This window comes from Chiloscyllium punctatum, chromosome 22 (genome assembly GCF_047496795.1).
Source record: "Chiloscyllium punctatum isolate Juve2018m chromosome 22, sChiPun1.3, whole genome shotgun sequence".
Lineage (NCBI taxonomy): Eukaryota > Metazoa > Chordata > Chondrichthyes > Orectolobiformes > Hemiscylliidae > Chiloscyllium > Chiloscyllium punctatum.
In genome coordinates, this window is record NC_092760.1 from 9,132,227 (window position 1) to 9,158,669 (window position 26,443).

Sequence of the window (26,443 nt, forward strand, 5' to 3'; positions counted from 1 at the left end):
CAAGCTGACAGTGGGATTAATTCAATCTCTGGATATTACAGCATGTTTGTTTCCCAGCCTTTGATATTGTACATAGGAGTGAGATCACTCAGCACTCAGATCTGTTATTCTTTGTATGTCTGATGGATTAGGACCATATATTTAATGTTTATCTCCATATTTTTGTTTGTAATTATATCTTTAATATTGTAATGCATAAATAGTTTTCTATGTGGTATATCAATTATAAATAACCTGAACTCTATGGGAATACCTGTTTTAATTAAATAACTTGTGTGCTTTCTGAACATGGAGTAAACTTTCATGATGGAAACAGCAAATACTCAGCAGATCAGACAGCATCTGTGGAGAGAGAAACACAATGAATGTTTCTGGTCAATGATCTATCATCAGAGAAAGTGACTGAGTATTTCCAATAGTCTCTGTTTTTATTTAATGTTCACAGCATCTGGAGTATATAGTTTTTCAAATTATAAATCTGCATAAACATACTCTTCAATTGGTTGTTGTAGGTTACTATTGAGATATTAACACAGTTCTGATTGATCTTATAGTTGCTGTGATTCAGAGGCTGGGATTTGTTTACAGACCAATTTGGAGAGAAATGACTCCTTTCTCTCTTGCTTTGTATGAGTGTTAGAATAAAAATATATCACAGGAAAGTGGGATCGTAGTGAGACTGAACACTGTCTCTGTCTGAGCCTTTGGGAGTGATGACCCTCTGTGTCTCTGTATCTATGTCAGTGATCATGTGAGTGAGTGAGAGAGGACCTTCCCGCATTGTTACTTGTGTCTCAGCTGGAAGGTGGGAAGAAGAGCAGAAGGGAAAGGCTGTGATGGGCTGGAGAGCAGGAGAGGCTGAAATGACAGAGTAACAATATTAACCAAGGAAGGGGTGGAGGGTGCAGTGGGAAAAGAGAAAAAACAGAAGATGGGGATGTAAATTACTGGATCCTTACCAACTGTCATCTGAAAGGAATCAAAACAAAAGAAAACTGTGACAGCGATAACAAAGGGAGATACTCTGTCACGTCCCCTTCACTGTTTACACGACGCATGATTACTGTCAGATTCTGAATAAATTCTGTCTGTTTCTCATTGTTAACTCAAATATGACCATTTACTCTCAGTTTGCAGGAAACGGACCTGGAGTCAAGTGACCAATTCATTGATTTTACAGAAAATCTGTTCCAACCCAGTTTCAGTGGGAGGACACAGGGAAATGTCCTCTGGCTGTTGGTGTAATGGGCCCATCTTCTCAGGGCACTGTTACATCCCGAGAATTCTGTATTAACCAAAAACCCAGTCTGTCTGTCACTGATGAGCAATCTTTGTTGACATGACAAATCTCCGCCATATGCACTGGACAATACAGATATAGCTGGTTGTGAACAAAGATCAAAGAAATTTAACGGCCCAGGAACAGGCCCTTCAGCCCTCCAAGCCTGAGCCGATCCAAATCAACTGTCTAAACCTGTCGCCCAATACCTAAGTATCCCTCTGCTCCCCACGTACTCATGCATCTGTCCAGATGCATCTCAAATTAATCTGCCGTACCTGCCTCTACTACCGCTGCTGGCAATGGGTTCCAGGCACTTATCACCCTCTGTGTAAAGTACATGCCGTGTGTATCCCCCTTAAACTTTTCACCTCTCACCTTGAAAGTATGACCTCTCATTATTGAATCCTTCACCCTGGGAAAAAGCTCATCTCTATCCACCCTGTCTATACGCTTCATGATTTTGTAGACCTCAATCATGTCCCCCCTCAATCTCCTTTTTTCTAATGAAAATAAACCTAACCTACTCAACTTCTCTTCATAGCTAGCACCTTCCAGACCAGACAACATCCTCGTAAACATTCTCTGCACCCTCTCCAAAGTGTCCACATCCTTTTGGTAATGTGGTGACCAGAACTATATGCAGTATTCCAAATGTGGCCAAACCATAGCCCTATACAACTGTAACATGATCTGTCAGCTCTTATAGTCAATACCCCGTCTGATGAAGGCCTTCTTGACCACTCTATCCACCTGTGCAGCAACCTTCAGGGTACAATGGACCTGAAGTCCCAGATCTCTCTGCTCATCAATTTTCCCCAAGGCTCTTCCGTTTACAGTACAATTCGCTCGAGAAATAGACTTCCCAAAATGCATCACCTCACATTTACCTGGATTGAACTCCACCTGCCACTTCTCTGCCCAACTCTCCAGTCTATCTATATTCTCCTGTATTCTTTGACAATCCCCTATGCTTTCTGCTACTCCACCAATCTTCATGTCATCTGCAAACTTGCTGATCATATCAACAGTGCCTTCTTCCAGATCATTTGTGTATATCACAAACAACAGAGGCCCCAGTACAAACAACAGTGTCCCTGTGGAACCTTTCTCCATTTCGGGAAACTCCCTTCAACTACTACTCTCTGTCTCCTGTTGCTCAACCAGTTCTTTATCCACCTAGCTAGAACACTCCACACACCATGTGACTTCACTTTCTCTATTAGTTTACCATGGGGAACCTAATCAAATGCCTTACTAAAGTTCATGTATTTGACATATACAGCCCTTCCTTCATCTATCAACTTGGTAACTTCCTCAAAGAACTCTATTAATTTGGCAAAGCACAATCTCCCCCGCACAAAACCATGTTGCCAATCACTGATAAGCCCATTCTGTTCTAAGTATATATAGATCCTATCCCTCAGTACCTTCTCCTAAAAATTTCCCACCATTGACATCAGGCTCACAGGTCAGTAGTTACCTGGAATATTCCTTCTTTCCTTATTGTACAGGGGCACAACATGAGCAACCCTCCAGTCCTTCGGCACCTCACCTGTTTTTAGGGATGCTACAAAGATATCTGTCAGGGCCCCAGCTATTTCCATTCTCGCCTCCCTCAGCAATCTGGGATAGATCCCATCCAGTCCTGGGGATTTGTCCACCTTAATAACCTCTACCCCACCCAACTGTCTCCATGGAGCTCACTGTGAACTGACTCTGGATGAACCTGTTTGCTTGTGGCTTCGTATTGAGGGGTGTGATAAATTCAAAATGATATTTATATCATCATGAAGAATTGCTTCCATCTGCAAAATAGCTCCTACCCCTGCCTCAGTTTATATTTGGTGAAACAGTCATTTTTTCGGTTGTTATATCTGGACCTTTGTAACAAGCACCATATAGGCTGGAGACTAGATTATAAACTCCATACCTTTACTTTGTCCAAATGTGTTCCTCCCTCCTGCTTTCCCAGCAAATCCCAATATTCCCTGATCATCCTGTGATTGCAAGAAGCAACACAGACATACTATCCTCCAAATTCTCAATTTTAAATTCTCACTCATGTATTCAGGATGTTCAGAAAGAGAATAAATGTGAATGGGAGAAGTGGTGTTAAAAATGTTTCAATATATCGATAACTCAGCCAATGAGCATCATTATAATATCTGTAGGTGGTGTAACAGTACCATGGAACATTGTTAATGATCATTTCGGCTTCAAATCAAAAATAGTTGGGGAATATTCTTTAAAGAAAGAATTATTGCTAGAACCCTCATTGCAGTTTTCTCTGTGCAATACTGAGATTTCATCTGATGAATACAAATGGCAACAAATCAATCAAAAGAAAAAGCGACAGTGAACCAGACAGAACAATCAACGGTCAAGCGGCTCAGGGCATAGATGGCTCTACAAACAGGAGTGATGTCCAGAAGGCACCATGGATAATAATAGTAAGTAAACTTAAAAAGCATGATATCAAAAGTAACGTACAGTAGATCAGACACTGCCATGGTTCCCAGATAGTGAGCAGTGCTTGTCGAAAGACCACACTTGCCCTCAGACAAGATTAGAATTGCTGCTGGACTAACTGTAAGAGAGAGAAAGGAAAAAAAGAGACAAAGTTACTGATCAAATATTCTCTATGCATGATGGATTTTAGCACAAAGATAATTGTTGCTCTGTGTCTTATCATCTGAACAATGATAGTAACACCTCTCAAATCAAACAATTGCCCTTCTAGAGACACATAGGGAAATGCATCAGCAGCAAATCACCCCCAGAAACACGTTAATATACTCAATATTGTTTCTTCTCTTTCATAGGTTACTCTGACTGGCAGGAGTTTCTCATAAGACCACAACATCCGCAAGAAGACATCTGGGATCAATAAAGTAGAGAATGGGAGACACCTGACATGGACATTAACTGCAAAATGTTTGCATTCAGTTTTGGAGTCTCCACAACTCAGATTGACTCCAGAATTTTATATCCACACTTTATGAAGGACAGCACAAGATATGGAATCACGGCACAGTAACCAGAAATGGATGCCCTCCACATTATGGACAGGTGAATGATTGGACATTGAGTCACTCCCTCATGCGCAGGAATGAACATACTGACAATCAGTACTTTGAAGGTATTCAGCAGTGAATCCAACCACCATGTCCCAGGTTAGATTGCACCAAAATTAAAATAAGTGCTTTTTTAAAAAATCTGTACAGTGTGGAAACAAGTCCTTCAGCCCACAAGTCCACACCAACTCTCTGAAGAGTGTCCCACTCAAACACCTGCCTCCCAATCCCAGTAACACTGTGTTTCCCATGGCCAATCCACCGACCCTGCACATTTTTGGACTGTGTAAGGAGACCAGAGCACCCAAATGAAACTGATACAGACCCAGGGAGAATGTGTAATCAACACACAGTCACCAGGAGCTGGGATTGAACCTGTCTTCCTGGTGCTGCAAGACAGCAGTGCTAACCACTGAGCCACCATGCCGCCCAACTTCCAATATTTGTGATGGAATTCCATCACATGTTCAAGTCTTCAAACCATAGTCTTCACACAAATAAAATCTGACTCCATGCAACATAGTTCATTGCATCTTTCCAGTTTAGAAATCAGGCACTTTATCTGGGATTAAGCAAAGCTTCTTGCCTGATGTCTAGGCTCACACTCCAAAACTCCTCTCCTAGTCCCTCTCCTTGTGAATGGAGATCCCCCTCCCAGATTTGGAGCACACACTAGGGCTAGGAATCTTCACGGTTTAACCAGCACTCTCTGTAGAGATCACCAGAATTGCACCACAACTTGTTCGAGGAGACCAAACACAGAGTAGCCTTTATTGTCACGTAAACTCCTTGAGTACAGTGAGGAGTTTTTCTTCACCAATTACAGTGCCAACTGAGATACAAAAGTAAAAGTTCAGGACAGCTGACCATGCTGGCAGCTAGTTTTCAGTCTGCACCAATGACACACCATGCCAAGAAGCCACGATGTAAGGAGGCTGCTACGCCAGACTAGGACATTGCCATGTCACCCCAGGAGGCTGCTGCACCAGGCGGGGAGGGCACTGTGCTGTAAGGCCACTGTACCAGGTCAGGAGGATGCCACACTGAGAGGCCACTGGGCCAGGATGGGAGGATGGCACGCCACGCTGGAAGGCTGCTGCGCTAGGCTGGGAGGCCCTTGCAACAGGCCAGGAGGATGCCACGCCTCACCGGAATGCTGCTATGGGAACATTAAGGCTGCCCACAACATGCCAGGAAGCTGTTGTGCCAGGCCAGGAAACCGTCAGAGGAGGCTGCTGTGCCAGTCCAGAAGTTGTCACCAAAGGGCGCAAATCATCTCTGCAGGCAAGGAATCGTGCTCTCGAGACGACGGGAGTGGTTGCCAGAGGCTGGGAATCGTCTCTGCAGGCAAGGAAATATTGCTCACCAGTGGCCAGGAAGGAAAGGAGCAGGAAAAGAGAAAGAAGAACACGTGGAGCGGATGAGTTCTGGCTGGAACATCCTACACCGCTGCCTTCTTGGAGCTTGGTATCAGGGACTGCTGCTGTGGATCCAGTCCAATCTCAAAGATTAGGGGAGATGATGGCGTTTTGGTCTTGTGAGACAATGATTTCAGAGATCAAGGGGAGCTGGGTTCGATATCCACAACGGCAGACAGTGAATTCAATACAAATCTAGACTTAACATTCTAATGGTGACCACTAAACTTTTATCAGTTGTCAGGAAAAAAAGAATCCCATCTCCTTCACAAATGTCTTTCAGAGAAGGAAAGCTTTCATTCTAACATGGACCGGGCTACATGGGACTACAGTGTGTGGGAAGTATGCCATTAAGAGGGATTTATTTTGTCCTGTTTCTCTTGAAGAGAGCTATTGTCAACTAATGGCGAGGTGTCTGCTTCATGGAAAGCAGAGTAAATAGCTTTGATATTTTTAAAATTTACACAACAACATCCTGAGTGGATGGAGTTAGGCTCACAAACTTCGTGTTTGTGATGGAATTCATAAGCCATAGTTCACAAACTTCGGGTTTTAGTTTCTGCTATCTGTTGTTGAACTTCGTGTTTTGGAGTTGAAACTGGTCAATACAGCTCTCTCTCTGCTGCTACAAAAAATCTTGACGGCTCTCTCAGTTGTTGAAAGGGTTCTTTCAGTATTTCATTCTGCCACGTTAGAATGAGAAAACCGCAATGAGAATCACAATGTTTTGCTGAATTTGCTTTCGCCAAGGGTGTGTTTATGGATGAGTTAAAATACAATTTACTTTGTCTCTGGTGAATAATATAAAATCAAATGCATCTGCAAATACAATTCTGCAAATGCAAATTCACCTCATTGACTTATGCATGTGTGTGCATGTGCGCGTGTGTGAGAGAGAGTGTGTGTGTGTTGGGGGTTGGGGGACAGGGACAGAGTGTGAGTGTGTGCATGCTGAATGGAGTGTGTAGAGATGGAGTGGTCGATAACCACATTTGATACCCATGAGGTTGGCCTCAACGGGATCTGAGGTTCATGTTACACTACAGTTGACTCCACTACACTATATGCACACATATACTCTCACATACACACACATTCTTATATGCACATACACTCACATTGACTCTCTCATATACATATTCTCTCTCTCAGCCACAAACACATACAATCCCCACTTGCACTCCCTCTCACAGGCTTATACTCCATCACACTCACAGTCTATCAAGCATGCACACACGCTCGCACACACACACTCTCTGCCTTACACACACACATGCACACACATGCATGCACATACACACTCGCTCCTCTCTCCCTCACATGCACACACACAAACATTTAAGTCAATGGGCTGAATTTGTATTTGCAGAATTGTATTTGTAGATACAATCTATGTTGCTCAAAAAGCACGCAACCTGCAGGCAGTGAATGCAGCCAGTTAATCCATGTAACATTTTATAAGTTCCTACGTTGGAACTAGAACCAGTCTGACTCAAGGATGGAATAGATACAGTCTCTAACCTCACACATTTAATGCATTGTCTGAGCAGGGATGTGAATTTTTTTTGTAAAACCTTAAGTTATCTCGGGAATATGACTTGAAAGAAATTCTGGGATTTACATATTCTAAGAGAAAGCAACCCATTCTAAAAGAAAGACTTAACAGCAATCTAGATTTCTTCAATGTATTGTATCAGTTGCATGACACTATGATCTTGTGCTCTAAATTCTGTGTCTTATGAACCTGCCCCATGAGCTACCTAACGAAGGAGAGGTATTCCGAAAGCTACTACAGATACACAATCCTTTATCTGAACCCTCAGGACCAGTTGGTTTTTGGAATTCGGAAGTTTTTGCATTTCAAAATAAGTGACTGTTTAATCGTGAATTTTTAAAAAAATGTACTGAATAGCAGTCTCATTGGTGGGTATTACAGGCCCTGAGACAGAATTGACGCCTGCCAGTGCTGGATCATGCCCCCATGTCACATCTGAGCGATGTGGGTTGAGTGAGTGTGGAGTTGGGTTAACTGTTTGCACGCCAAACAACTTTGTGAATGAGAAAAATCTTCACAAAAGGAATTTTGGATTTGGGAGCTTTTCGGATTTCAGGATTTTGAATAAAGGATTGACTACCTGTACTTCAAAATAAACCTGTTGAACTATAAAAGCAAATTACTGTGGATGCTGGAATCTGAAACCAAAAGAGAAAATGCTGGAAAATCTCAGCAGGTCTGGCAGCAACAAAACTTTGACAAAGGGTCAGTTAGACTCGAAACATCAGCTCTTTTCTCTCCGTACAGATGCTGCCAGACCTGCTGAGATTTTCCAGCATTTTCTCTTTTGGCTGTTGAACTATAACTTGGTATCGTATGATCTGATTAAGATCTGATTAAGGAACAGATATTCTGTAAATGCAATTCAAACAGTCCTGAGTTTGTCACACTTTAGAGTTAACACTTGCTTCTTTGGAAGTGGCTGGGAATAAAAAATGGGCAATGTGTGACAGAGTCTGGACAACCGACAAAGTCAGAATATTTGTCATTATCATACGAAAAGAAGAGAAATGCCCGTAACTCGAGAAATTGGATTTGTGAGCTGGGCAAAATCGAGTCGTAATGTCTTAAGTCAAATGTCTCATTCAAGATTTTCTCTATTTGATGGCCCACATTCTGCATTTTGTACTGTTAATTCTCTGAAATGCACTCAAACTCAATTATTAATTATAGTCACAATATTGCAGATACTAAAGTCAGTTATTTGTTGAAACAGGTATTTTTATTCCTATTAATATGTCCATCTTTCTAAGCACCTGTCCACTCCATCTCCTTCCATGAACCAATCACAATTACCCCCACCTACATCCACCTATCACCATCTCACCTGCCCTTCCCCCAGCCCTACCCCCCATTTATTTCTAAGCTCCCCTCCCCTTCCCTCCCCAGTCCTGATGAAGGATCCCAGCCCAAAACATCATCGACTTCCCTGCTCCTCCAATGCAGTCTGACCTGCTGTACTTCTCCAGCTCCACATTGTTGACTTATATTTGTTTAACTCCAACGGATCATTTAACTTTGGAAACTTTGGACCAAACATATCCACCCAACTGAGAAGATTTTCCCACATACAATCCATCACATTTCCAAGCTACATTCATAGCTCCATTTGTGAACACATCAGAAATGAGAAATATAATACAAATAAAGCATCACGTGGTTTCAAATAAGTTATCATTCTATTTCCCACTGCAGTCAGATATTCCATTGCATTCAGTTCCCCACAACCAATTAAAGTTTATAGCCTGAGTTATTCCTCCTGAGGTCATGGGTATTCTGCTGTTAGTGCTCCACATTTACTCCAATACTGTATTTACAGATACCCACAGAGAAGCAAGAATACTGGCTCAGAAGTTCATATCTGAGCAGTTACCCACACTCTGTACAATTCTACAATGACACATCCTCCCAGCAACATGAGGGTCTTCCTGAGGTTTGTGATCGCCATTCAGTACAATTCCATGATCAGGAATACCTTCACTCAGAGTGATTCCTGGAGATCTGGATCAACAGTACACAACATTCCAATCAATCCCTGGATAATGCAGAGTGTCTGTGAGCTACAGATAGAGTTTCTTTCCTCAGCTGAGGAATTACACCACAGAGTAAGTTTGGAAATGTTAACTGCAGACATTAATCTCACACAGTGGAAACTCGCATTAACCCAGTGATCTGTCCTCACCAATGTCATGACCCTACACATCCACTGACTGATAAAAACCCACAAGATGGTCAAAGCCATCTCTGCTGACCCTCACCTTTTACTCCATAGTAACCTGCTGTATCCATTGATTACCCTGTTTTATCTGGGCTCCCATTTGGAGCGAGCTGCCTGAACAAGATCCACCAACACAATCCCTTTCCATCAAGGAATGGGAAACACCAGGTGTCACTGCGAGGTGGGTTGTTACAAAACCCATTTGACCGATAGCAGGCTGTGAACTACCACAGAGAGAGGGTGGTCTTCCGAAACTCTTTCTAGACCAGTCAGGGCCGGTGCTCAGCCAAACCCCATCAATGTGGCCTCAGTGTAAACCCATTCTGCACAGTATAGGGAAACACACAATGCTGCACATGACTGAGGAGCCTCCGAACTGACAATCTATTCACTTTAAACTCAGTCAGTGAGGAAACTATAATCTGACATCAGAATTTCCGTTGCTAAATGGAAATATAACAGTTATGAGTTGCAAATGGAAATAACTATGTTTCAATGCAGTGATTTATGCAATTTAAGTTATAACAAAACCTCCCAGGAACACCAACGACAGCAAGGGTGGTGTAGCGTACTGTAGTGATTCTTAGCCTTAGAAAATACATTTTGTTCTTTGTGAAACAACCTCCCCCTTCCTGCTGCTGGCAATCTGTCCAAATTGCAGAATCCTCTCAGAATTGGAGATGAGACAGTTCCAGAGACTTTATTTTATATTGTGTTGCATCTCCACTGGGAAACTGTGATTACACCTTCAGGCTTTTTATAATTTTGAACAATAGCTTTATTTTAATGATGTGATGTCATTGAGATTTAATCTGTAATTGAATACCCCAAAGACTGCATTAATCTGATCCTGGTCTCAACCGTTAATTCCAATTTGTCTTCAAACAACAATACTTAAATTATTTCAAGCACTATTAGCCACATCAATATCTTAATACCTTTCGAAATCCTTTTCAGTGATGACCTTCATTCTGCTGAGGCTATTCAGACATTCAATACTTCATGTTGGAGAGCTCCTTGAGAGCTGCTCTACTGCACGCTCTTATCCCCCAGCTTTCCTTGTTCATTCAAACTCATTTAGGAAATTCTATCTTGCCTAATACTGTCAAAATTTGCCTTTCTTAACTTTGAGATCAGCTTGTTCCTTTTCCACCACTACTTTAAAACTACAGAGAACAAAGACAAAGAAAATTACAGCACAGGAACAGGCCCTTCGGCCCTCCAAGCCTGCGCTGATCCAGATCCTCTGTCGAAACCTGTTGCCTATTTTCTAAGGATCTGTATCCCTCTGCTGCCCGCCCATTCATGTATCTGTCTAGATACTCTTAAATGATGCTACTGTGCCCACCTCTACACCTTCGCTGGCAACTCTTTCCAGGCATCAACCATCCTCTGCATAAATAACTTTCCACGTATATCTCCCTTAAACATTTCCCCTCTCACCTTTAACTCGTTATCCCTAGTAATTGAGACCCCCACTCTGGGAAAAAGCTTCTTGCTATCCACCCTATCTATATCTCTCATGATTTTGTAGACCTCAATCTGATCCCCCCCTTCAACCTGCATCTTTCTAATGAAAATAATCCTAATCTACTCAACCTTCCTTCATCACAAGTACCCTCCATACCAGCAGCATCCTGGTGAACTTCCTTTGCACACTCTCCAAACCATCCACATGCTTTTGGTAATGTGGCAACCAGAACGGTATGCAGCATTCCAAATGTGGCTGAACCAAAGTCTTACATAACTGTAACATGACTTGCCAACTCTTGTCCTCAATACCCCATCCAATGTAGGAAAGCATGCCATATGCCATCTTGACCACTGTATAGACCTACATTGCCACCTTCAGGATACAATGTGGGTGGCACGGTGGTTAGCACTGCTGCCTCACAGTGCCAGAGATTCGGGTTCAATTCCCGCCTCAGGCAACTGTCTGTGTGGAGTTTGCACATTCGCCCTGTGTCTGCGTGGGTTTCCTCTGGGTGCTCTGGTTTCCTTCCACAATCCAAAAATGTGAAGGTTAGGTGAATTGACCATGCTCAATTGCCGGTAGTGTTAGGTGAAGGAGTAAATGTAGGGGAATGGGTCTGGGTGGGTTGCTCTTCGGAGGGTCGGTGTGGACTTATTGGGCCAAAGGGCCTGTTTCCACACAATAAGTGATCTAATGAAAACCCTGATCTCTCTGCACATCAATTTTCCCCAGGGCTTTTCCATTCACTGTATAGCTCGCTCTGTAATTGGATTTTCTAAAATGCATCACCTCGCATTTTCCCTGAATGAACTCCATCTGCCATTTCTCTGCCCAACTCTCCAATCAATCCATATTCTGCTGCATTCTCTGACAGTCCCCTTCACTACCTGCTACTCCATCAATCTTAGTGTCATCTACAAACTTGCTAATCAGACAATCCGTACCTTTCTCCAGATCATTTATGTGGAACACACTGACCACGGTTCTCCATTTTGAGAAACTTCCTTCCACTAATACTCTATCTCCTGCTGCCCAGCCAATTCTCTATCCATCTAGCTTATACACCCTGGACCACATGCAATCTACTATTGGGAACCTTACCAAATGTCTGACTGAAGTCCATGCATATAACATCTACAGCCCTTTCCTCATCAATCAACTTTGTGATTTCCTCAAGGAATGCTATGAAGTTGGGAAGGCATGACTTCCCCTGCAAATAGACATGTTGCCTCTCACTGATAAGCCCATTTTTTTCCAAATGGTTATATATCTTTTCCCTCGTTATGGCAGGCTCCTTGGTCTATAATTGCGTGGTCATCCCTGCTCCCTTTCTTAAACAAGGGGACAGTATTTGCAATTCTCCAGTTCTCTGGGACCTCACCAATGTTCAATGATGCTGCAAAGGTATTTGTTAAGGCCCCAGTTATTTCCTCTCTCACGTCCCTCAGTAACCTGGGTTAGATCCCATCCACACCTGGGGACTTGTCCACCTTAATTCCTTTTAGAATACCCAACACGTGCTCCCTCCTTTTGCCAACTTGACCTAGAGTAATCAAGCATCTATTCCTAACCTCAACATCTGTCATGTCCCTCTACTCGGTGAATACTGGCGCAAAGTAATCATTAAGAATCTCACCCATTTTCACTGACACCATGTATAACTTCCCTCATTTGTCCTTGAGTGGGCCAACCCTTTCTCTAGTTACCCTCTTGCTCCTTATATATGAATAAAAGCTTTCAGGATTTTCCTTAAACTTGTTTGCTAAAGATGTTTCATGAGCCGGTTTAGCCCTCTTAATTCCTCATTTCAGATTGGTCCTCCCCTCCAGATATTCTTCCAAAGCTTATGTACCTTCCTTATGTACGCTTATGTCGATCTTATGTATGCTTCCTTTTTCCTCTTTGTTAGTCCCACAATTTCACCTGTCATCCATGATTGCCTCATCTTGCCATTTCTATCCTTCATTTTCACATAGACATATCTGTCCGGCTGTCTAATCAACCTCTCTTTAAAAGCCTCCCACAGAGCAAAGACAATTATAATCAATGGCCCCAAAGTGCTGTCCCATTGACTCCTTAGTCACTCGCCCTGCTTTAGTTCCCAAGGTCAAAAATGCTACCTGGTGAAGGAGCAGTGCTCCGATAACACGTACTTCCAAGACTATAATCTGGGCTTTTAACTTTGTCCACTCCAGTCCAACACTGGCACCTCCATATCATTATTTCCCAAGAGTAGACCAAGTTTTGCTCCTTCTCTAGTTGCTACATCCACAGACTGATTATGAGAATTCTCTTGCACAGAATCTTCACCCAAGCCCTTGATACTATTAAAAGTAATATTAGCAAATTTTCTGGGTGTCAGGGTGAAATGTTAGGAGAATACAGGGTGACCTGGACAGGTTGGTGAGTGGACGGATGCATGGCAAATGCAGTTTAATGTGGACAAATGTGTGGTTATCCACTTTGGTGGCAAGAACAAGAAGGCAGATTACTACCTAAATGGAGTCAAGTTAGGTAAAGGGGCAGTACAACGAGATCTAGGTGTTCTTGTATATCAGTCAATGAAAGCAAGCATGCAGGTACAGCAGGTAGTGAAGAAGGCTAATAGCATGCTGGCCTTCAAAACAAGATGAATTGAGTATCGGAGCAAAGAGGTCCTTCTGCAGCTGTACAGGGCCCTGGTGAGACCGCACCTGGAATATTGTGCGCAGTTGTGTTCTCCAAATTTGAGGAAAGACATTCTGGCTATTGAGGGAGTGCAGCATAGGGTCATGAGGTCAATTCCCGGAATGGCGGGACTATCTTATGCTGAAAGATTGGAGCGACTGGGCTTGTATATGCTTGAGTTTAGAAGGCTGAGAGGGGATCTGATTGAGAAGTATAAGATTATTAAAGAATTGGACACTCTGGAGGCAGAAAGCATGTTTCCGTTGATGGGTGAGTCCCAAACCAGAGGACACAGTTTAAAAATAAGGGGTCAGCCATTTAGAACAGAATTAAGGAGAAACTACTTCACCCAGAGAGTGGTGGGTGTGTGGAATGCTCTGCCCCAGAAGGCTGTGGATGCCAAGTCTCTGGATACTTTCAAGAAAGAGTTGGATAGAGCTCTTACGGATAGTGGAATCAAGGGTTATGGGGTTAAGGCAGGAACAGGATACTGATTGAGGATGATCAGCCACGATTATAGTGAATGGTGGTGCTGGCTTCAAGGGTAGAATGGTCTACTTCTTCACCTATTGTCTATTATATATTGTCTGTGGCAGTCGTAGTCTACTTTTGAAAGTTAAAATCCTCTACTCTTACCACCCCATTATTGTTACAGATAACTGTAATCTCCTTACAAATATGCTTTTCAATTTTATGTTGAAATACTTAGGAGTGAAACTACTGTCAGACGCTTTGTTGAATTTGCATTGTAAAACACAAAATTTGATCTAAGGACAAAAATCTGTGAGATTGCGTTTTATCAGTCGATACCTGTACTGTATATGATTATTGCAATCAAGAATTGTTATTAGTAGACACTTTACAATATCAGTATCCGTATTACTCATAAACACTGCACATTATTACTATTATCAGTGAAAATAAACATTGGGGGTTGACTTTGATTCTATTCATATTTCTTTCTATTCTATCCAGGTTGTACAATGTTGATCTCACAGATTTTTGGTCTAAAGATTTCTCCATTGCTGTTGTTGTGTACAGTTCAGTCACCACAAAACCAGAAGGATGTGGATGCTTTAGAGAGGGTACAGAAAAGATTTACCTGAATGTTGGCTGGCCTGGGGGATTTTAACGATGAAGAAAGGTTAGATAGACTGAGTTTGTTTTCAGTGGAATGCAGGAAGTGACTTGATAGAAGTTTATAAGATTGTGAATGGCATGGGTAGAATGGAAAGTATGAACCTTTTTTCCAGGGTGGAGGTGCCAATTATTCAGAGAGACAGGTTCCAGGTGTCAGTGGGGGTGTGTTTAAAAGGGATGTGTGAGGCACGTTTTTCACGTGAAGTGTAGTGAGTGACAGGAACACGCTGCCAGAGGTGGTAGTGGAGGCAGACACAATAACAGCATTTTAGAAGCACCTGTATCAACACATGAATAGGAAGAGAATAAAGGATTATTTGATCCTGTAAGAGAAGATAGTTTTAGGACAGAAGGGTAAAATGTATCATCACAGGCATTGAGGACTGAATGGCCTGCTCCTGTGCTGTATTGCTCTTTGTTCTTTGCTGGTACAAACCAGTCACTGAAAGTTCTGGATTTGAGATCAAATTCATTTACAGACAAATTTGTCCCCACAGTCTCCTACCCCATACATAAGACCATAAGACATTGCAGTGGAAGTAAGGCCTTTCGGCCCATCGAGTCCACTCCGCCATTCAATCATGGCTGATGGGTATTTCAACTCCACTTACCCGCATTCTACCCGTAGCCCTTAATTCCTTGTGACATCAAGAATTTATCAATCTCTGCCTTGAAGAATTTTAGCGTCCCGGCTCCCATTGCACTCTGCGGCAATGAATTCCACAGGCCCACTACTCTCTGGCTGAAGAAATGTCTCCGCATTTCTGTTCTGAATATACCCCCTCGAATTCTAAGGTCGTGTCCATGGGTCCTAGTCTCCTCACCTAACGGAAACAATTTCCTAGCGTCCACCCGCTCCAAGCCATGTATTATCTTCTAAGTTTTTATTAGATCTCCCCTTAATCTTCTAAACTCCAATGAATACAATACCAGGATCCTCAGCCGTTCCTCGTATGTTAGACCTACTATTCCAGGGATCATCCGTGTGAATCGCCGCTGGACATGCTCCAGTGCCAAAATGACCGTCCTGAGGTGTGGGGACCAAAGCTGGACACAGTACTCCAAATGGGGCCTAACCAGAGCTTTGTAAAGTCTCAGTAGCACATCGCTGCTTTTATATTCCAACCCTCTTGAGATGAATGACAACATTGCATTCGCTTTCTTCATCACCGACTCAACCTGCATGTTTACCTTTAGAGAATCCTTGACTAGCACTCCCAGATCCCTTTGTACTTTGGCTTTGCGAATTTTCTCACCGTTTAGAAAGTAGTCGATGCTGTGTTCTTTCTTCCAAAGTGCAAGACCTCGCATTTGCTCACATTGAATTCCATCAGACATTTCCTGGACCACTCTCCCAAACTGTCTAGATCCTTCTGCAGCCTCCTCACTTCCTCAGTACTACCTGCCTGTCAATCTAACTTTGTATCATTGACAAACTTTGCTAGAATTCCCCCAGTCCCTTCATCCAGATCATTAATATATAACGCGAACAGCTGTGGCCCCAACACTAAACCCTGTGGGACACCACTTGTCACCAGCTGCCATTCCGAAAAAGAACCTTTTATCCTAACTCTCTGCCTTCTGTCAGACAGTCAATCCTCAATCCATACCAGTAGCTCGCCTCAAACTCCATGGGCCCTCACCTTGCTCAGCAGCCTCCCATGTGGCACCTCATCAAAGGCCTTTTGGAAGTCTAGATAGACCACATCCACTGGGTTTCCCTGGTCTAACCTACTTGTCATCTCTTCAAAGAATTCCAACAGGTTTGTCAGGCACGACCTCCCCTTACTAAATCCATGTTGACTTGTTCTAATCCGACCCTACTCTTCCAAGAATTTAGAAACCTCATCCTTAATGATGGATTCTAGAATTTTACCAACAACTGAGGTTAGGCTAATTGGCCTATAATTTTCCATCTTTTGTCTTGATCCTTTCTTGAACAAGGGGGTTACAACAGCGGTCTTCCAATCATCCGGGACTTTCCCTGACTCCAGTGAATTTTGAAAGATCTCAACCAACGCCTCCGCTATTTCTTCAGCCACCTCCCTCAGAACTCTAAGATGTAGCCCATCGGGGCCAGGAGATTTATCAATGTCATACATGTCTGCAGGGTTGGAAAAGATTGGGTTAGTGTCTGTCTTTTTGCTAATATAAATTATAGTGTGATCCAGTCTCTTTTATCGGTAACATATATCAAGGATTATTAAAATATTATCTCAGTTTTATTTATGGTTGTGTTCAATCTGTTTATTTCCTGTTTTCTCTTCAATCTGTTTCCGGCTGTTTGGGAATCAACTTTCACGTTGTTGGGGTGGCACTGATATAAGGGGTTAGAATAGAAAGAGTGCAGGATTAAAACTACACGAGACATGGCTATAGGTCAACAGGAACAAGGAGGAAAGGTCACAATGAAAACCCATGTGTGTCTCCTCCATTGAGAAACAGCTGGGGCTTGTTTTCAGTTGAAAATGAATCGATATTTGATGTAAAGGTAGGAGACTGCAAGGTTTAAGTTGGTGTCTCCGAGAGAACAGATAGACAAAGGCCACAATACACCATGGTATTTATGACTCCTAATGGATAACATAATATGGAGGTGCCGGTGATGGACTGGGGTGGACACAGTTAAAAATCCTACCCCACAAGCTTCCTGATCAAGGAGCAGTTCTCTGAAAGCTAGCACTTTTAAATGAACCTGTTAGACTCTAACCTGATGTTGTGTGATTTTTAATTCAATGGATAACGTGGGAGAGCTTGGACATAGGTTCGAAGAAATAACTTGAAACCCGTTTCAATCAGCTGGCAGATCCTCAGAAGACTTTAATCCTCGGTTCAAAGTTCTGATGTCAGGGCTTGGGTTTGCACCATCTGACCAATTAGAACATCACATGTCACCTATTAACAGTTAATTAGAAATTAGTTTATTATGCAGTTAGCAGTACAATATAATTTGATTCAGTTAAATATGTTAACCTTTTATTATCTTCAGGGAGCATTTATTCAACTCGGATGGTTTATCCTGCTTAACTGTAAGAAAGTTGTGTTTTCCTCAAGGATGTCTGAACTCTAGCAGTCAGTGCTGAAAATGTGTTGCTGGAAAGCACAGCAAGTCAGGCAGCATCCAAGGAACAGGAGAATCGACGTTTCGGGTATTAAGCCCTTATGTCCAAAACGTCGATTCTCCTGTTCCTTGGATGCTGCCTGACCTGCTGTGCTTTTCCAGCAACACATTTTCAGCTCTGACCTCCAGCATCTGCAGTCCTCACTTTCTCAGAACAAGGCTATTGATTGGTTTGCTTTCTGCTCAAAATCATGCATGTAACTATATTTTGTCTGTAGAAGTCACAACTATATCTATATCACCTGTCTCTTATGGAAAACATGTACAGTCACCAGTAGAGGGGGAATCATGTGTTTGTCTGTGTGAGAGGGCTGGATATTCAGAATCTAGCAGAGGGAGATTGCTGTTGGTGGTGTATGTTCTCTAATTGACACTGTCCTTGAGTGTCAACATCTTTAACACAATTTGTGTCAAGCAACTGTTTCCCAACATTGACTATAGATGAACTATTGACGAAAAATGGAACAGCCTTGTAACATTCAGTTACAAATTCATAGGAATGAAGTACTTTTGTTTAATGCATGTATGTTCAATTCATCATACATTTCTGTTAATTTTTAAAAACATTTTGTCCATTTGTATAATTGCTTTATGTTAAATTGTAGAATGTATTTAGCATAATTTGTATAATCTCAAACTCATTAAACATGCTGATTAAAGTTACCTTTCCTCCTTTGGTTATTTCATGACAACTGCATAGCTTATACAAGTATAATTAGTCCATTCAGTCAATTTACATTCTTAGTAAGTCAAGTGCCTCCTCTGGCGAGTCATCATCCAGAGGAGCAGCATCTGAAAGATACTAGATTTCAGCATGGAAGTTTGGGCATGGAGGTACTGGGGTAGGCAAGGGTCGATTAACCAGATTCCTCTTTGGCTTAGGCAAAAAACAATATAAGGTCCGCTTCATGCATAGGTAGATGACAATGTATATTCCTAAGATGAGACATAGGACTATCAATACGTCCCATATGATCCACCCATATCGCGACCATAGCCAGCAACTAACACTCCATCCACATGAATCGGATAATGGTGGGGCAGGTACCTTCCCTGTGTCTTGACCCGATTTATTAATAATATCTGTGTTGTCCAAATGTTTTTCGAGAAATCATCGAAGTAGGTGCCACGTTGCGGGCCAATGACTGAACAAGCACCTCCTTTAGCAAGAAGGAAATCTAGCACGAGCTGATTCTGAAGCATCATCATCCGGATCTCCTGTAACTCTTTGTTCACCAGCTTCAGAGCATGGGCAGTTGAGTTGGCAAGTTTTTCTATGTCATATGCCAGGTCACTTATCTGATCTAGGGCCATCTCAACACACCAGCCAGGAATAAGATATCCCAGCAACCTGGACCACCAGGCTTGTTGATGGAAGAAGTTGTGTAAGTTTTGTTTGTCCTTTACTTTTTATTTCGTTCTGATTCACATGTTGGTGGGTGTTCCATTCATTATCTATTTCAGACATTTCATGGTGGAGGGTAAAATGTGGTAACGTGTGTACTACGGCACAACTTCCGTACCAGTCATTGGGTAAATATTTGTTTTCACATAGTCAATGAAGGATAAAAGGAGTTCCAAGGGTGCGCTTCTGTGAGTGAATGAGGAGTCCACTCAGAGAGAGCGCTGAATCTTATAAACAGTGAGTGCTACCAAATGTTATGTTCAGTTGTCCAAGGGTATTAACGGATGGAGAACAGGGGTATGATCAGTGTCTTTGATCATATTTTTACATAGTTTTTGTTTCACTTGCCCCATATTGAGGGGACCAGAAGGTCTTTCAGTTCACCATTTTAACAGCAGAACAACGTTAACATTGAATCATTTAGGTTTGTACACTTTATACAGTGACGTGCTTCTTCGACCGAATGGGTGTTTCCATCACAAATGAGGGACTGCATAAGTGGATGAGTCCTATTTACACACTGTACATCAGAATGATAGAATAGTGAGTAGATAACACATGGATCAGGAGGTTTAGCTTAAATCAAGAAACCATTAGTAACAGGAGGAGGATTGGGAGTACATAGTATATTTGGTCTTGGTTCATCTTTCCAGCTTGTCTTGTCAATTACTGTAGCTACTGAATACAGGAAACGTGTAAAGGTATTGCTGTCGGTGGCGTTAGGTTCGATAGGAGAGGATTCCATTAAGAAAGTGTAGATGGTCAGTCTCATTTCGGTACTGTGTGCTCAATATTGCAATCTGTACAGTTCAGTTTGAGAGGGGAATAGACAAACATTTCAAGTAACAGTTTTTGGGTGGCAGAGCAGATGAGGTTATGGAATTATGCCATCTCATGATGACTGGCATAGAAGTGTTGTGAGGATGACAATAAGATCGAGAGTGATATTTACTTCCACAATGTGAGTAGTTTAAATGAGTTTCAGCTGGGCAGCTGCAGTCATGATTTCCCATGGTTTTAGTACAGGTTTCACTTATACAGTCACACTGGAGTTTAGCCGGTCTGAGAGATCACAGATGGATTGGTTACAGCTGGGCGCATGTACTTGGGTTGGGTTTTCATCAGATGCCTGTATCAGTACTAACACTAGGACTGTGAGGAAGATTCAAGCTTGCAATGTCCTTTGTCGCCCATGTTAACGTCCTTCTACCTTTACTGTAGTTTCAGTTGTCAGAAGAATTTCATGAGTATCTTTCCAGCAGAGGACCAATTTTTCATGATTAAAGTCTTTCAGTAGTAGGTAGTCACAAGGGTTAATGTCTTTAAACGTTGGGGCTTTTTCTTCTTCCTTCCCTGGTGTCTGATAGGCTTCTTTGACCTGTTGATGATAAGACTGCAATGCTTTGGTTAACTTAATCAGGTACCTCTTCTGTCATGGCATCTCTTCCGTCATGGCATGCACATCAATAGGGTGTTGGGCAGTTAATGATGCAGACCAGCAAGTCCTCAAAGGTTTTCCATATATCAGTTCAGCCGCTAAGAATCCCGTCTTTTTCTCTATAATGGTTGGCATATTTAAAAGGGTAATTGGGAGTACTTGCAGCTAATTATGACTGGTTTAGAGTCATAGAGATGTCAAGCATGGAAACAGACCCTTCGGTCCAACCCATCTATGTCAAACAGATATCCCAACCCAATCTAGTGCCACCTGACAGCACCCAGCCCATATCCCTTCAAACCCTTCCTATTCATATACCCATCCAAATGCCTCTTAAATGTTGCGATTGCACCAGCCTCCACCACATGCTCTGGCAGCTCATTCCATACACGTACCACCCTCTGCGTGAAAACGTTGCCCCTTAGGTATCTTTTATATCTTTCCCCTCTCACCCTAAACCTATGCCCTCTAGTTCTGGACTCCTCGGCCTCAGGGAAAGGTTTTGTCTATTTATCCTATCCATGCCCCTCATAATTTTGTAAACCTCTATAAGGTCACCCCTCAGCTTCTGACACTCCAGGGAAAACTGCCCCAGCCTGTTCAGCCTCTCACTGTAGCTCAGATCCTCCAACCCTGGCAACATCCTTGTAAATATTTTCTGAACCCTTTCAGGTTTCACAACATCTTTGCGATAGGATGGAGACCAGAATTGCACGCAATATTCCAACAGTGGCCTTTCCAATGTCCTGTACAGCCACAACATGACCTCCCAACCCCTGTACTCAATACTCTGACCAATAAAGGAAAGCATACCAAATTCCTTTTTCACTATCCTATCTACCTGCGACTCCACTTTCAGGGAGCTATGAACCTGCACTCCAAGGTCTCTTTGTTCAGCAACACTCCCTAGGATCTTACCATTAAGTGTATAAGTCCTGCTAAGATTTGCTTTTCCAAAATGCAGCACCTCACATTTATCTGAATTAAACTCCATCTGCCACTTCTCAGCCCATTGGCCCATCTGGTCCAGATCCTGCTGTAACCTGAGGTAACCCTCTTTGCTGTCCACTACCCTTTTGTCCTTACAAGATTTGAAAAAACCCTTTGAATTCCCCATACTTCTATTTGTCAAAGCCATCTCATGTCCCCATTTAGCCCTCCTGATTTGCCTCTTAAGTATACTCCTACTTTCTTTGTACTCTTCTAAGGATTCACTCGATCTATTCTGTCTATACCTGACATATGCCTCCTTCTTTTTTCTTAACCAAACCCTCAATTTCTTTAGTCATCCAGCATTCCCTATACTTACCAGCCTTCCCTTCCACCCTGATGGGAATATACTTTCGCTGGATTCTTGTTATCTCATTTCTGAAGGCTTACCATTTCCAGCCGTCCCTTTACATGCGAACATCTGCCTCCAATCAGCTTTTTTCTCCCAATTTTCTTACCTGACCTTTTAAGGTACCATTGGCTCTTTCTACAATTCCCACTGCTTGGGGGTGGTTGGCACAATGGAACTTTTTATTCATATTCAACCTCTTACACAGTGCCTTGGCTAGCTCCGCACAGAAGTGGGGGCCATCGTTGGAAGAGACTGTTACTGGTATTCCAAATCTGGGTATGATTTCCCTTAGTAGAATTTTACAAGTAGTTGTTGCTGTGCAGTCAGTACAGGGATAAGCTTCAATCCATTTACTAAATACATTGATTATCACTGAGCAATATTTATAACAATGACATCTCGGTAACTCTACAAAATCTAACTGGATAGTATCAAAAGGTGCACTTAGCAAGGGAGTTTCATCTGGTGGACACTTTACTCCTTTCCCCGGATTATGCTTTTAACAAATTAGGCAATTTGTAGCTGCTTGCTTTGCTTTTTCTTGCAGGTGGGGATTCCACCAAATTTGGAGAATTCTGTCCACCATTCCTTCCTTACCTATATGCGTGCGTGTATGAACATAATCAACTAGAATAGGCAAAGTCGTGTTGGGCAGACATGTCTGTCCTACCAGCATAACCCAAAGCTTATTGTAACATAACAACCATGGTCTATCCATCTTTGTTTCTCCTCATCAGAGGTGTCCCTCTAATGGGTCCGTATTTGCTCTAGGTCAGGCATGGTCAGGGTGTCAGAAGAGTATTTGTCATTTGAGTAACCACGTCTTTTTGCTCAAAAGCTGCTTTCTTAGCCGCTTAGCAGAATTGTTGATTTGGGTGACATCGGAAGCATCAGAGGAGTGGTGAAGAAGGCGTTTGGTATGCTTTCCTTTATTGGTCAGAGTATTGAGTACAGGAGTTGGGAGGTCATGTTGTGGCTGTACAGGACATTGGTTAGGCCATTTTTGGAATATTGCGTGCAATTCTGGTCTCCTTCCTAGTGGAAGGATGTAGAAAGGGTTCAGAAAAGATTTACAAGGATGTTGCCAGGACTGGAAAATTTGAGCTGTAGGGAGAGGCTGAATAGGCTGGGGCTTTTTTCCCTGGAATGTCGGAGGCTGAGGGGTGACCTTATAGAGGTGTATAAAATAATGAAGGGCATGGATAGGATAAATAGACAAAGTCTTTTCCCTGGGGTCGGGGAGTCCAGAACTAGAGGACATAGGTTTAGGGTGAGAGGGGAAAGATATAAAAGAGATCTAAGGGGCAACCTTTTCATGCAGAGGGTGGTACGTGTGTGGAATGAGCTGCCAGAGGATGTGGTGGATGCTGGTACAATTGCAACACTTAAAACACATCTGGATGAGTATATGAATAGGAAGGGTTTAGAGGGATATGGCCCGGATGCAACAAGTCAGACTGGATTGTGTTGGGATGTCTGTTTGGCATGGACGAGTTGGACCGAGGGGTCTGTTTCCCTGCTGTACATCTGTATTACTTTATGAGTGAACAAAACATTTGATAATTGCTGAGAGGGAAGTTGAATAGCACTGAGGGGATTAGCAACACAGGCAGCATTGAGGATAGGAGTTCCTGATGAGGCAAGGAAGCTGCGCTGCTGCTAGAGTTGACCAAGATCATGGGCACATCCAAAGCGTAGTGGGAATCAGTCTAGATATTAGCTAACTTTCCTCTAGTAAGTGTACAGGCATGGGTGAAAGCAAAGAGTTCCGCTTGTTAGGCGGAACAGAGTGGGTCGACAGAATAAGCTTCGATTGTTTAGGACAAAGTGACGATCGCATATCGCATGCGTTTGTCCTTTGGAGAAGTAGAAGAAGAACCATCGACATAAAGTGTAAGGTCAAGGTTAACAAGAGCCTGATCCGTAACGTCAGGACATGGTTTAATAACAAGTTCATTTATGAGAACACAAACATGGGGAGGATCAGGCAGTTCAAGAGGTTCTTCCTGCAGGAATGTACCAGGGTACATTTTGGAGCAGTCTCTGAAGGAGAGAAGTGGATTCTGAAATGTTGAAGTCTCATAGCGACAGAGTCAAACCACAGTGAGGTGTTGAGCACGTTTAGAGGTAAGCAAGGATACCACAGAATGGGATGTACAGACTTCTATATTTTGATGTGAAGTTATATTAGGGGCAGCCGCTACCATAGTATGAATGGCGGGGAGAATTTGGGTGGAATTTTAAAATAATCGTGTAGCAGTCACATGTACTTTCGTCTTGAATGAATTAAATGTGGTCCCAGTAGAAGGCCACAGGCTGTCTCTAAATACTAATTCGGAGGCAGAGTTGTAATTGCCAACCTGTACGATGGCCTAATCCTTCTAATCAGAATTTTAAATTGCATTAGTTTGTATCTAATTTGCACTTCTGGTTGTTTTAAAGTCAAACTAAAATACTTTTATTTTTAAAAACTAGCAAAGTTTTGGTTCCTTCAGCAGTACATTGTTTTCTTTCTGGTTTTAAAAGCAGCAGTTAGATTTGATCAGAATCATTGGCCTTAAGTTCACTTATCAGTGCGGTTGTAACACTCCTAAAACACACAGGGACAAATGATTCATTGAGGGAAGGGCATGGGCCTTGGCACATTGGTCCTCAGAGTGGGGGTGGGATGTGGGGTTCAGGTGACTTTTTTTTATGAAGAGTGTTCACCTTGGCCGTACTGTGGGTGAGGTTTGAGGAGGTACCCGGTGGGCAATCAGAGGAGATCAGCTGACTGGACGGAAGGCGTAAAATATTTCCTCCTCTGAATCTGAGTCCCATCACTCATTCGCGGATGGATCAGGATTTTTTTGTAATGGGTCTTTGGGAGAGATGGGGTATAAGGAACAGTCTTTGTCGTCCGTCTAGTCCTGCACGGCTGCAGCTGCAATCTGTTTCCCTTTTCTTTGGGCCCCTGACATTTCAGCTTCGACTGTGATTCTTTGCTTAACCTTTTTATTATTTTTTTATTTTCTCCCTCGCCAATTCCAATTCTGCTTCTAAATCATGTGCTTCATATTTACATTTTAGTTCTGTCCAATTCAGTTCAATCCTTCCTCAGTTAATGGACTAATTCCCTTTTTAATAAAGTTTGGTCTCCATGATGATTGCATGGATTTTTCCCATTTTTCTTGAGCTACCTTTTTCCACACTGATATGGCTTCTTTCTGCTTAGTTCCCTTTCTTTTTTCCCCAAATCTATTCTGTTGAGCAGCTGTGGTCGATATTCTCCTTAATTGTTTCTCATAGGTAGGATACAGACTTATTATTTTTGTTAGGGGACATTTGTCTTCCATCTTATCTAGGGTTGCACCATATTTATCTTATTTACTTTAAACCTTCACAAAACTACTGATCTACAGGGGACTCGAACCCCAATTACTACAGGGGTCTCTAACCCCACAAAACACAGCGGCCTCTAACCCCATAATTTTCTGCTTCGAGATAAACTATCTCATTTAGGGTTCCGTCAGGGTACCGTGAAAGTGAAATGGAGGAAGCAGCACACAAAGAGTAATCAAGATATAATCTTACCTTGTGAGCCCGACCCTTAGGTAAAGCTCCTCTTTTCCAGTTTCACTCAAACGTGTCCCTTGTTGGAACCCTGCTCAGAGCACCAAATTGATAAAGTACAGATTTGAAATGGCCCAGGGAACCCCTTGTGGACTCAAACTGTAAGCCTCTCTTGTTTCATCCCAGAGATTGTACTTTTTGGAAGTCTGGAATTAAAAAAAACCTCTTTCAGGCAGTTTAGTTTAATTTTAGTCATCCCCTTTAATTACCAATAGCATCACTGTTACAACATAACACTGATATCTATAAGCCAGGCTAACTAGGTTCTAATGACTAAGGAGTGTAAGATATCAGCTCCTCTACAGCCCTAGCAGGTTACGCTGCTGTACTGTCACAAACAGGCTTCCTTTATTCAAATCAAGTTTCCAAAAACACTGCATGTTCTTAACTAGAAAGATAACAGTGAAGGACAATATTTAAGGAGATAAGTTAATTGATACAGAGTTTCATTTAGAGGTCAGAATCAAACACTGTTCCTAATTTCACAACGGAACAGCCATGAATGTTATCACTCTGTGTCCTGTTTACACAAGATTCACTGATGCCAAGGTAAATATTCTTAATTGCCTTACCTTCCCTGCCTGTCTATTTTCTAGTGTGCAGCAAACGTGTTCTATAATTCAACATTACATTTTAGTCGAAATGTTTACGGACAAGTTTTAAGGCTACAGACTTTCTCAAAAAAAGAGGGTAGATC